The sequence below is a fragment of the Numida meleagris genome, chromosome Z (assembly GCF_002078875.1).
Source record: "Numida meleagris isolate 19003 breed g44 Domestic line chromosome Z, NumMel1.0, whole genome shotgun sequence".
NCBI lineage: Eukaryota > Metazoa > Chordata > Aves > Galliformes > Numididae > Numida > Numida meleagris.
In genome coordinates, this window is record NC_034438.1 from 55,620,357 (window position 1) to 55,630,264 (window position 9,908).

The 9,908-nt window shown below is 48.2% G+C and overlaps 1 long non-coding RNA gene across 1 annotated transcript; it reads left to right on the forward strand.

The window, feature by feature from the left end:
- On the forward strand, positions 3,357 to 9,555 carry LOC110390004. Its single transcript, XR_002433491.1, has 3 exons — positions 3,357 to 3,441; positions 3,829 to 3,888; positions 9,087 to 9,555. It is a non-coding gene; the product is annotated as an uncharacterized LOC110390004 (long non-coding RNA).

Consider the following 9,908-nt stretch of genomic DNA (forward strand, 5'->3'; position numbering starts at 1 on the left):
GCTCCTCAGGGATATCCTGCAGCTTTCCCTGGCTCTGGCAGCCAGAGTGTCTTTGAACCACGCTCTTCACTTGAACAAGCCCACAGGGCTGTCAGGGCTGGTACCTGTCAGTCTGTGGAAGGTGGATCATCACGCCCGTCAGCACATCTCTTGGAAACTGGTAGGCCAGCACATCAAGCACTGAGAAGAGTGTCTGCTGAAGTGATATTTTGTTGCTTTTTAGGTGTCTACGGATGAAGCCCAGAATCTCTGGCACCTGTTGTGAGGACAGGGAAAGATTGCTGCTGCCACTGTATTGCAGCCATTTTCCCCACTGCTACTGATTTTCCTGCCCTTCCCACTGCTCTTTGCTGCTTAAAATGGCTTCAGATGCCCACGAGCTGTGGAGAGCTGGGCAGGGCACAGCAATCCTGCCTCAGACTGCTTACATCCATCAGCCAGGTGCCAGGGTCTGTCAGAAGCACATCCAGTATATTTTCAGCCCACTGATCGTCCTCATTGCTGCCGTCTCCGGTTTTTTTTTCAAGGGTCATGAGGACAATGTATGTCCTCTGAGAAGGTTGGAGGAGCTTTGCAAATGACTGTGGTAGGAAGGAAAAAAGGAGGGAAGACATGTCAAACTGAGAGAACATGGTCTGGAGGGGGAAGACCAGAGGAAAAAGAAGGACAAAGACCCTTGCTTTGGGGCAGAAACATGATGAGGGCTCCCAGCTGTGCCCAGGCTTGTCTCACACATACTCCTGAGCTGTAGGCTGCTCTGGGATGCAGGGGGAAGATAGCCTGACTGGAAAGTTCCTGGCTCCTTACCTCCTGACAGAAACTGCTGGCCATGAAACCACAAAGCTTCCAGATCCGCTCCATGGCCCTCTCACGCACAGTTTTTCTCTGGGATCTGGTGAAGGGCAGCAGCACCTGTGAGGAGAGGAGCTGCTGGTTTGCCTGGGAGCTGCTGATGCCCACTCCAACAGAAGCAGCTCTCCTGAGCTCCCAACTGGAAGCACAGCATCCATCCTGGCTTCCCCTGAGCTAGAGCCAAACCCTTCATGGGGCTACTGCCACTGAGGTCCCTTGCACGCTCCTGCTACTGCCAATGTCGTTCCTATGGAGAGGGGTCAAATTCTACCAAAGAGAGCTGTAGGGGCAGAGCTTCGCAGTAGACAGACCTCCAAGATATTCTGCAGCTCCTTTCTAATGGTGGTGCGATGGCTGACCAGCAGCATCTGCAGCATGTTGTCCATAGCATGCAGGGTCTGTAAAGAGAGCAACAGGTTGTGGAAGTCTCTCAGAGGGCCCTCTCACCCCAAGAAAACTGCTGTGACTTTGACTACCAAGGAAGGACATCCGCAGGTCTAAGCACAGCCTGGGAGAGGCCCCATGGCCGCAAAGCTGCTGCACACAGACCAAGCTGTGAACCCTGGATGTTGCCAGGCCCATGGCAAGAGTGAGAGGGAAGGGGTGGAGGGAAGCGAGGCCAAGACCCTGCCTGCAGGGATGGTTAGTAATCTCTGCACATGAATAATCCAGAGGCATGAGATCTATAGTAGTCCACCCAGTACGTACATGATTGTAAAGGCAAATGTTCAAGTCCTCTTTTGAAGGAAGGTAGAAAATGGCTTTGAAGCACGCATTTAAAAGCAGTATTATTTCATGCTCCGAAATTGCCTTCACTTCGCTGCAAATAGAGAGACCTTGATGTTGGTAGCCGTGACTCGATGCTGAAGGGGAGTGGAACAGGTCCTCCTCTGGGCAAGGCTCCTTGGGAGGGATGTGGAGCCTTGCTGAGAGGCACCTCCTCCATGAGGTTAGCCTGGGCTGGAGGACAGTCCTGATGCCTCCTGCTTTGGGGCAAGAGCCAAGACCCTGCAGGGAGCTTCAGGGCATCCTCCAACCTCTGGAGAAGCCCAGAGCAGGAGAGCTGAGGGACTCCCTGCCCACATGGGGGATGCCTCCCAGCTAGGGTCAGGGCCACCAGGATTGTGTCCTGGGGATGCACGGGCAAAAGCAGGGGCTGGGCTGGTACCTCAAGGCGGCGATCGCAAGCATGGCTTGGTACCGCACTGCTGTGCGCAGCTGGTCCGTGGGCTCATTTTCCAGCAGCTCCTGCAGAGCACAACCGGGATGGGAGCTGGCAGTCACCAGCAGCCAGCACCAGTGGACCTGGCACTGGTCAGCAGGGCCAGAGGAGCCCCATTGCCCCCAGCCCAGCACCAGAATGTAGAGGCACCCTGCATCCCACTGCTGAGATCACAGTGGCACCCACAGTCCCCCAGCCCACCTGCCTCACAGGGTGCCAGTCCCTGGGCGGCTCTGCCCCCTCCCACAACCCCTTATATTGTCCCCTCACCTTGACTTTCTCTGCCAAGTGTTTTTCACGGCAGAAAACAGCCAGGCTCTCACACAAGCCCTTGTTTTCATCGATTCTGCAAATGCTGCAGATGCTCTCCAGGAACATCATCTTTAGCATCTCCTCCTGGCCACCACAGAGAGACAAGAAGGGAGTGTGAGCTGGGAGAGCCATGTCCAGTAGGCCCAGAGCATTGCAGGGTGCGTGGAGGGCAGCAGCTCTGTCCAGCCAGCAGCTCTCCTGCAGCCTGAAGGCAGAGCCAGAGGGACTGTCTGGGAATGCAGGCACAGCTAAGGTGTTACCTTTTCTGTACTCCTGAGGAAGCGTTCTATGATATCTATGGCCTCCTTCTCCTCATTCTTCTCCATATCTTCATTCTCCTCCTCTTCATAGAGAGGCAGGCACTCAGGATCTAACCAAGGAAGAGAGTGAGCAGAGCTGTAGAGGGACCAAAGGCAGGTGCGAGCAGAGGAAGGAGCTCTGCTCTCCCCAGCCCTGTGCCTGCTCCCGTGGCACAGCTTGCCCCTGGCTGACAGGACAAGGGGCCTTGGTTTCAAGCAGGGAGCACCCGCTGCCCCAGCCCTGCCCACCCCCCTGGGGGACCCTCACTCACCACCATGCAGTGGCTGCACCTTGGTCACCTCGTAGGGCTCCGGTGGAGGTCTTCTCTCCTGGGGAGCCCCACTCTCCTCCCAGGCCACCCTGGGGTGGCTGGGGGGTCTCTCCTCCATCCTGCCGGATAAAGGGTGAGGGTGGGTAGGGGGCAGCCACAGGACTGCCGGGGGTAGAGGGAAATGACGTGGGCTGCGCGCGGGGGGCTCCTCGCCAGACCCACACACTCCTGCCCTGTCCCCTCACTGTCCTGCCGGACACTGTGGGGCCTCAATGTCGATGTCAGCTATCCCTAGATGTCACAGGGATGGGTCACAAAGGGCCCCAAAGTGAGCTGCCACCCCGCCCAGCTGGGGCTGGCTCAGGGCCCCAGGTTGGCATGGTGCAGACCAAACTCCCCCAGCAGGAGGGATGGTTGTGGCTGCTTACCCAGAAAGCTTTGGAAGTGGGCCCGAGAGCAGCCATACTACGCAGGCTCTTTTGCTGTGAGTCCGGAGACAGCCACAGCAGGACAGAGGAGGAAGACGAACACTCGCTGTCAGCTCAGCAGCTGTCTTGCTCACAGGCTTGTGAGCTCCAAGGCATTCATTTCTGAATCATAAAGATGTAAATGATGAGTTTCACACAGGAGATACAAACCTGTGCCCTGATTTCTGATTAGCTGACAATACACTGTCAGATAATTGGTAGCACTGCACTCCATTAAGGTATTTCCCTGTACTTCACCATCATCAGCTGAAATTAAAGAAGGCATAAGATGTTTTAGACAGTTTCCTAACATCAACTAGTTAAAGGTTTTAACTCAGCTATTAACACAGCTATTAACACAGCATGTGAATTATTAATTTTCCTTTTTTTTTTTTTTGGTCAAGAATGTTTTAAAAAAGCAGACAAGACAACTGAAGGTCCGAGCCTGATGTCTAAATGTTCTGGTAAAGATATTTTTTTCTTCTTTTTATTTTCTTTTACACTCTCTAAATAAAACCCACCTAGGGAATGTGGTATTTTCAGAGATTTGGCCTTTTCTTGATGCTACCTGGGCAGGTCTTCCACAATGCAGTAAGGTCAGCTTTGTTACTTGTCTTCACCGTATCTCACGTAGACATAGAAATCAAGTTAAATTGAACTGTTAATACTGATATCCATAAGCCTTCTAAATCTGCAAAATGAGTGGAAAAGAATAATGAAAGATTTTAACTGTAAAGATCTGGTAACTTTACACAACATCTATAAACTCTGGTTCTTTGGCTTTTAATGTGCCTGAGTTGGAACAGATTTTCATATTTTCAGATTATCTGCTTAAAAAATAGATGACTATTATTTGTTTATTCATGAATGAGGATGCAATAACAAGTTTTTCTTGGTTCTGTATATCCTGAGTGCTCGAATCATTTTTCATCCACTAAATTTGAGCTTGCTGACGTGTAAAACCTCTAGCTGCAAACAGTCAAAGCCTGTCACATACGTAAATACTAAAAAAAAAAGATACCTCTATTGAGAAATTTTGATTATGTTTGTCATTTTTTTATTATACTTCTGTGGGCAGGCCAGCGTATAATTTCTGGTCCATTCAACTGTTCGTAGTTGAACTCAAAGCTAATGAAGGTGAGACTGTTTACCCACTTTGTGAAGTTGTTAGTTATTGTGAGTTCCCACCAAGGTGTATAATGGATTACTTATCTTTACATCTGAGTGGAAAATCAAGAAAGAATAACTGAAAATTCAAATATGAAAGATACGATAGGGATGGAAGACTTAGTGTGGTGTGAAAGTAAATGACTTCTTTGGAAGTTTATGTGAATGCTGCTGGGCAACTGGCCAGATTCTGTAGGACTGGTTTTCCTCAGAAAAAACTGGCAAACTCAGCAGGATATGAAGATCATACTGTGTTACTGAAACCAGTGGCTTCCTTGTTCTGCCCTTGAGTGTTTTACAAAACGCACATATTTGCAGCAGTAAAGCAGCATGCTCATAAATAATCTGGAAAACATTAAAAACACAGAAATGGCAGGACTGGCCAGAACCAGAAAGTGCCTTCTCAAGTTCCTGAAGACAGCTGCATTTTAATGCTTTATATAAAGCCTTCTGAGAAATAGTTCCCTTCTTCTGTGTTCTCCTTCTCTGCACTATTCTTCTGTAGCTAATCCCAGGTCTGCATCTCTTGGCATGTTAAAATCTTTACAGAATCACAGAGTCACAGAATTGCAGGGGTTGGAATGGAATCCACAAAAGGAGACTCCACAACCTCTCTGGGCAGCCTGTTCCAGTGCTCCATCACCTTCACCATAAAGAAGTTCTGTCTGTTTGTATGGAACTTCCTATGTTCAAGTTTTAGATCATTAATCCTTGTCCTATCATCCATTTTCCTCCCACCTCCCTTTAGATATTTATAAACATTTATCAGATCCCCTCTCAGTCTTCTTTTCCCCAGTTTAGGAGACCCAGGTTACTCAGCCTTTCCTCATACAAGAGATGCTCAAGGCCCCTCATCATTTTTGTGGCCCTCAACTGGACTCCTTCAGGGAGATCCCTGTATTTTTTGAACCAGAAAGCCCTGAGCTGGACACACTGTTCTACATGCGGCCTCGCCAGGGGACAGTAGAGGGGGAGGATCACCTCCCCTGACCTGCTGGCCACTCTCACTTTAATGTACCCCAGGGCACCCTAGGGCATCCCACGCCACAAGGACACACTGCTGGCTCCTGGCCAACTTTTACCCACCAGAACACCCAAGACCTTCTCTGCAGAGCTCCTCTCCCTAACCTGTTCTGAAACATGTGGCAATTTCTCCCCAGGTGCAAGACTGTACACTTGCTCTTGTTAAACCACATCAGATTCCTCCCTGCCCAACTCTCTAGTCTGTCCATGTCTTGCTGAATGGCAGCACAGCCTTCTGATATGTCCGCCACTCCTCTGAACTTTGTGTCATCAGCAAATGTGCTGAGGGTGGACTCAATCCCTTCATCCAGGTCACTGATGAAGATGCTGAAGAAGACCGGATGCAGCACTGACCCCTGGGGAACACCATTAGTTATAGGCCTCCAACCAGACTCTGTGCTGCTTATGACAACCCTCTGAGCAATGCCAGTCAGCCAGTTCTCAATCCACCTCATCATCCACTCATCTATCCCACACTTTCAAAGTTTCATAGCAAGGATGTAATGGGAGATGGTGTCAAACACCTTGCAGAAGTCAAGGTACACAACATCTATTTCTATCCTCCCACATAAATGAGGACCAACTTAAAATATATATATCTCCCATACGTTCACTGAAGGAGTTCAGGCATTCCATTCTCTTTTGTGACATTTTTGTATTTTGTCAACAATAGGCTACTCTCTGACCTTCAGAAAAAACAATTTCTTCATGTGGAAGACCAGCAATTAGCAGATATCAAATTAAATCTTCAGACCCTAATTTTCAAACAGTTTCTTACTTAGCATCACACGTGTACTAGCTTATTTTCGGGCTTGTTTGGTTCTGTCAGGGTTTTGGTTAGGTTTTTTTTTTTTATTTGATTGCTCAGGGTTTTTTTTGTTTTACATTTAGAGTTTCATTCAAGTACACTAAAGACCAGAAAAAATCACTGGAAGACTCTGCTTCTAAGAATTCTAGCATGCAGAAAAGTGCCATGAACAGGAGATACCTGATTCAAAGCTGAATTATAGTCACCAGTTCTTCCAAAAGAAAACCCCACTGATGTTACTATATTTCCAGGAAATAGTGATGAGAATAAATGTCCACAGAAGCCAGCAGAGGTCTCATTATAAAAGGAGCATCCTGTCCCTGTGCACCAAGAGAATTACAAATGCCTGTTACTTTTTCCATATGTTTGTTATACTTAAGGAATTACTTTCAGGACATTCCTTCTTTACATCTGTCTTTAAAAGCCAGACCAGTTGTCCTCAGAGTACTTTACTCTCTGACCTGGAAGTCTCGGATGGGGAGCTGAATAAACCCCCCATGATTCAGGAGGAAACGGTCAGAGACCTACTACTCCACCTGGACTGCCACAAGTCCATGGGGCCAGACAAGATCCACCCGAGAATACTGAGGGAGCTGGCAGAGGAGATAGCCAAGCCGCTTTCCATCATCTATCAGCGTTCCTGGTCAACTGGAGAGGTCCCAGAAGACTGGAGACTTGCCAATGTGACTCCCATCTACAGGAAGGGTCGTAAGCAGGATCCAGGGAACTACAAGCCTGTCAGCCCAACCTCAGTGCCAGGGAAGGTTATGGAGCAGATTGTCTTGAGGGAGATCACGCGGCATTTGCAGGACAACCAGGGGATCAGGCCCAGCCAGCATGGGTTTGTGAAGGGCAGGTCCTGCTTGACCAACCTGATCTCCTTCTATGATCGAGTGACCCATCTGGTGGATGAGGGAAAGGCTGTTGATGTGGTCTACCTAGACTTCAGCAAAGCCTTTGACACTGTCTCCCACAGTATTCTCCTGGAGAAACTGGCAGCCCGAGGCTTGGACAGGTACACTCTTTGCTGGGTGAGGAGCTGGCTGGAGGGCCAGGCCCAGAGAGTGGTGGTGAATGGAGTTAAATCCAGCTGGTGACCGGTCACGAGTGGTGTTCCCCAGGGGTTGGTGCTGGGGCCTGTCCTTTTCAATATCTTTATTGATGATCTGGATGAGGGCATTGAGAGCACCCTCATTAAGTTTGCAGACGACACCAAGCCGGCAGGAAGTGTCGACCTGCCTGAGGGTAGCGAGACCCTACAGAGAGATCTGGACAGGCTGGATCTTTGAGCTGAAGCCAATGGGATGAGGTTCAACAAGACCAAGTGCCAGGTCCTGCACTTTGGCTGCAACAACCCCAGGCAACACTACAGGCTTGTGGCAGAGTGGCTGGATGGTTGTGTGGAGGAAACGAACCTGGGGGTATTGGTCAATGCTTGGCTGAGCATGAGCCAGCAGTGTGCCCAGGTGGCCAAGAAGGCCAATGGCTTCCTGGCTTGTATCAGGAACAGTGTTGCCAGTAGGAGTAGGGAAGTCATTGTCCCTCTGTACTCAGCACTGGTGAGGCCGCACCTCGAGTACTGTGTCCAGTTTTGGGCCCCTCACTGCAAGAAAGAAATTGAGGCCTTGGAGTGTGTTCAGAGGAGGGCGACGAAGCTGGTGAGGGGTCTGGAGCACAAGCCTTATGAGGAGCAGCTGAGGGAGCTGGGGTTGTTCAGTCTGGAGAAGAGGAGGCTCAGGGGAGACCTTATCACTCTCTATAACTACCTGAAGGGAGGTTGTAGTGAGCTGGGAGTTGGCCTCTTCTCTCTTGTAACTAGTGACAGGATGAGAGGGAATGGCCTCAAGTTGTGCCAGGGGAGATTTAGGCTGGACGTTAGGAAATTCTCTTTCTGAAAAAGTTGTCAGGCACTGGAATGGGCTGCCCAGGCAGGTGGTTGAGTCACCATCCCTGGAGGTGTCCAAGAAACATTTAGATAGAGCATTGAGAGACATGGTTTAGTGGGGTTATTGGTGGTAGGTGGATGGATGGACTGGATGATTCTTGTAGGTCTTTTCCAACCTAGCTAATTCTATGATTCTATGATTCTATGAATTAGAAAATTTTGGTGAAGGATCTAAGAGAAGTTAGGGGTGCCCTCGCTGGTGAGCTTTCAGTCACATGTGTTTCAAGGTCCATATTTTCAAACTGAGCATAGATGTTCTCACGAGATTCAGAGTGGAACCACATGCTCCCACAGCACCTTCACTTTCCACCGTGGGGAAAGTTGACTTGTGGTATTCCAAAGTTTATTTAAATGTACAGTCTGGGAATATTTGTTCTTAGCTCTGTAAGGAAACCATGATAAAAGCTTTGTCCTTGGCCTTATGAATGTCCCCGTCTTTGATTGAAAGCAAGGACGGGTTCTAAAAAAGCAGTTTTCAATCTGTCTCTATTAGTAGTAGCTACTGCTGGAAGGAACCACAATTTTTACCTCTCCAAAGGAGCCTTGTGAGACGGTTAAGAAGAAAAGGCAGCCCCTGTAACCAATTCCATCTGCTAGTGGGTACAATCAGCATAAAAAAAGGTCTCAGGGAAGACACATCCATCCTTGAAGTATTGATACTTCCCTTGAAATGCTGAGAACTGGCAAGCCAAAAATACTTTCTTTCTTTTTTACCACAGACTATACAGGACCCTCTGGACTTCAGAATGAGATCATGCTGCTATAGCTGAATGGGTGCACTGGAAGAACATTTCTGAATACTCTTCACCCCTTCCAATTTGTTTATCTATACAGGAGTGAAAAACTATATGTAGAAAAATCTCTGAAAGTTAGAAGTAGTTTGTGCACTAACATGTCAGAATCTGTGGGAAAATGCTGACTTTGCCCTCATGCTCTGCGTTGTTTTTTATCATTTTCCACTACTGTACAGAAAAATACATACTGTGAATTCTCAAAGTGCCTCATCTGTGATTGCCTGCAGTACAGGAGACTTCATTTTAGGAGTCTCCTAAAGTCTCCAAGTCCTACCTGAGACATAGATTCTACATAGCTGGATGAGACAGTCATGATCGTAGAGGTCTTTTGCACATCAGTAGAAGACCAAGAGAGTGAAAGCAAGAGGGTACCAAATTAATCACTGAAGGTAACATAGGTAGTACATGGTGAATCTAAGATAGGAATACATATGCATTGTCCAGAACGTTAATTCAATATAATACATCCTTCTTTAACATTGTGTCTAAGATCATAGAATCATACAAAATCATAGAATTCTAAGTTTTTCTCAAGATTTCTGTACAGAAAATTGATTTAGAGGAGGAAACTTTGTAGTTCCTCTTAGCAAACTGTCCAAAAATATCTCAGCATTTCATGAGCAGATCCGTGAAACATGTTTCCTCTTCTAAGAAATGCCTAACAATTTCCACATGCAGAGAGCTACAACCAGTTTGTCTTCTCAGCTGACATAAGTAGTGTGCCCTGGCAGGCAAAGGGTCAAATCG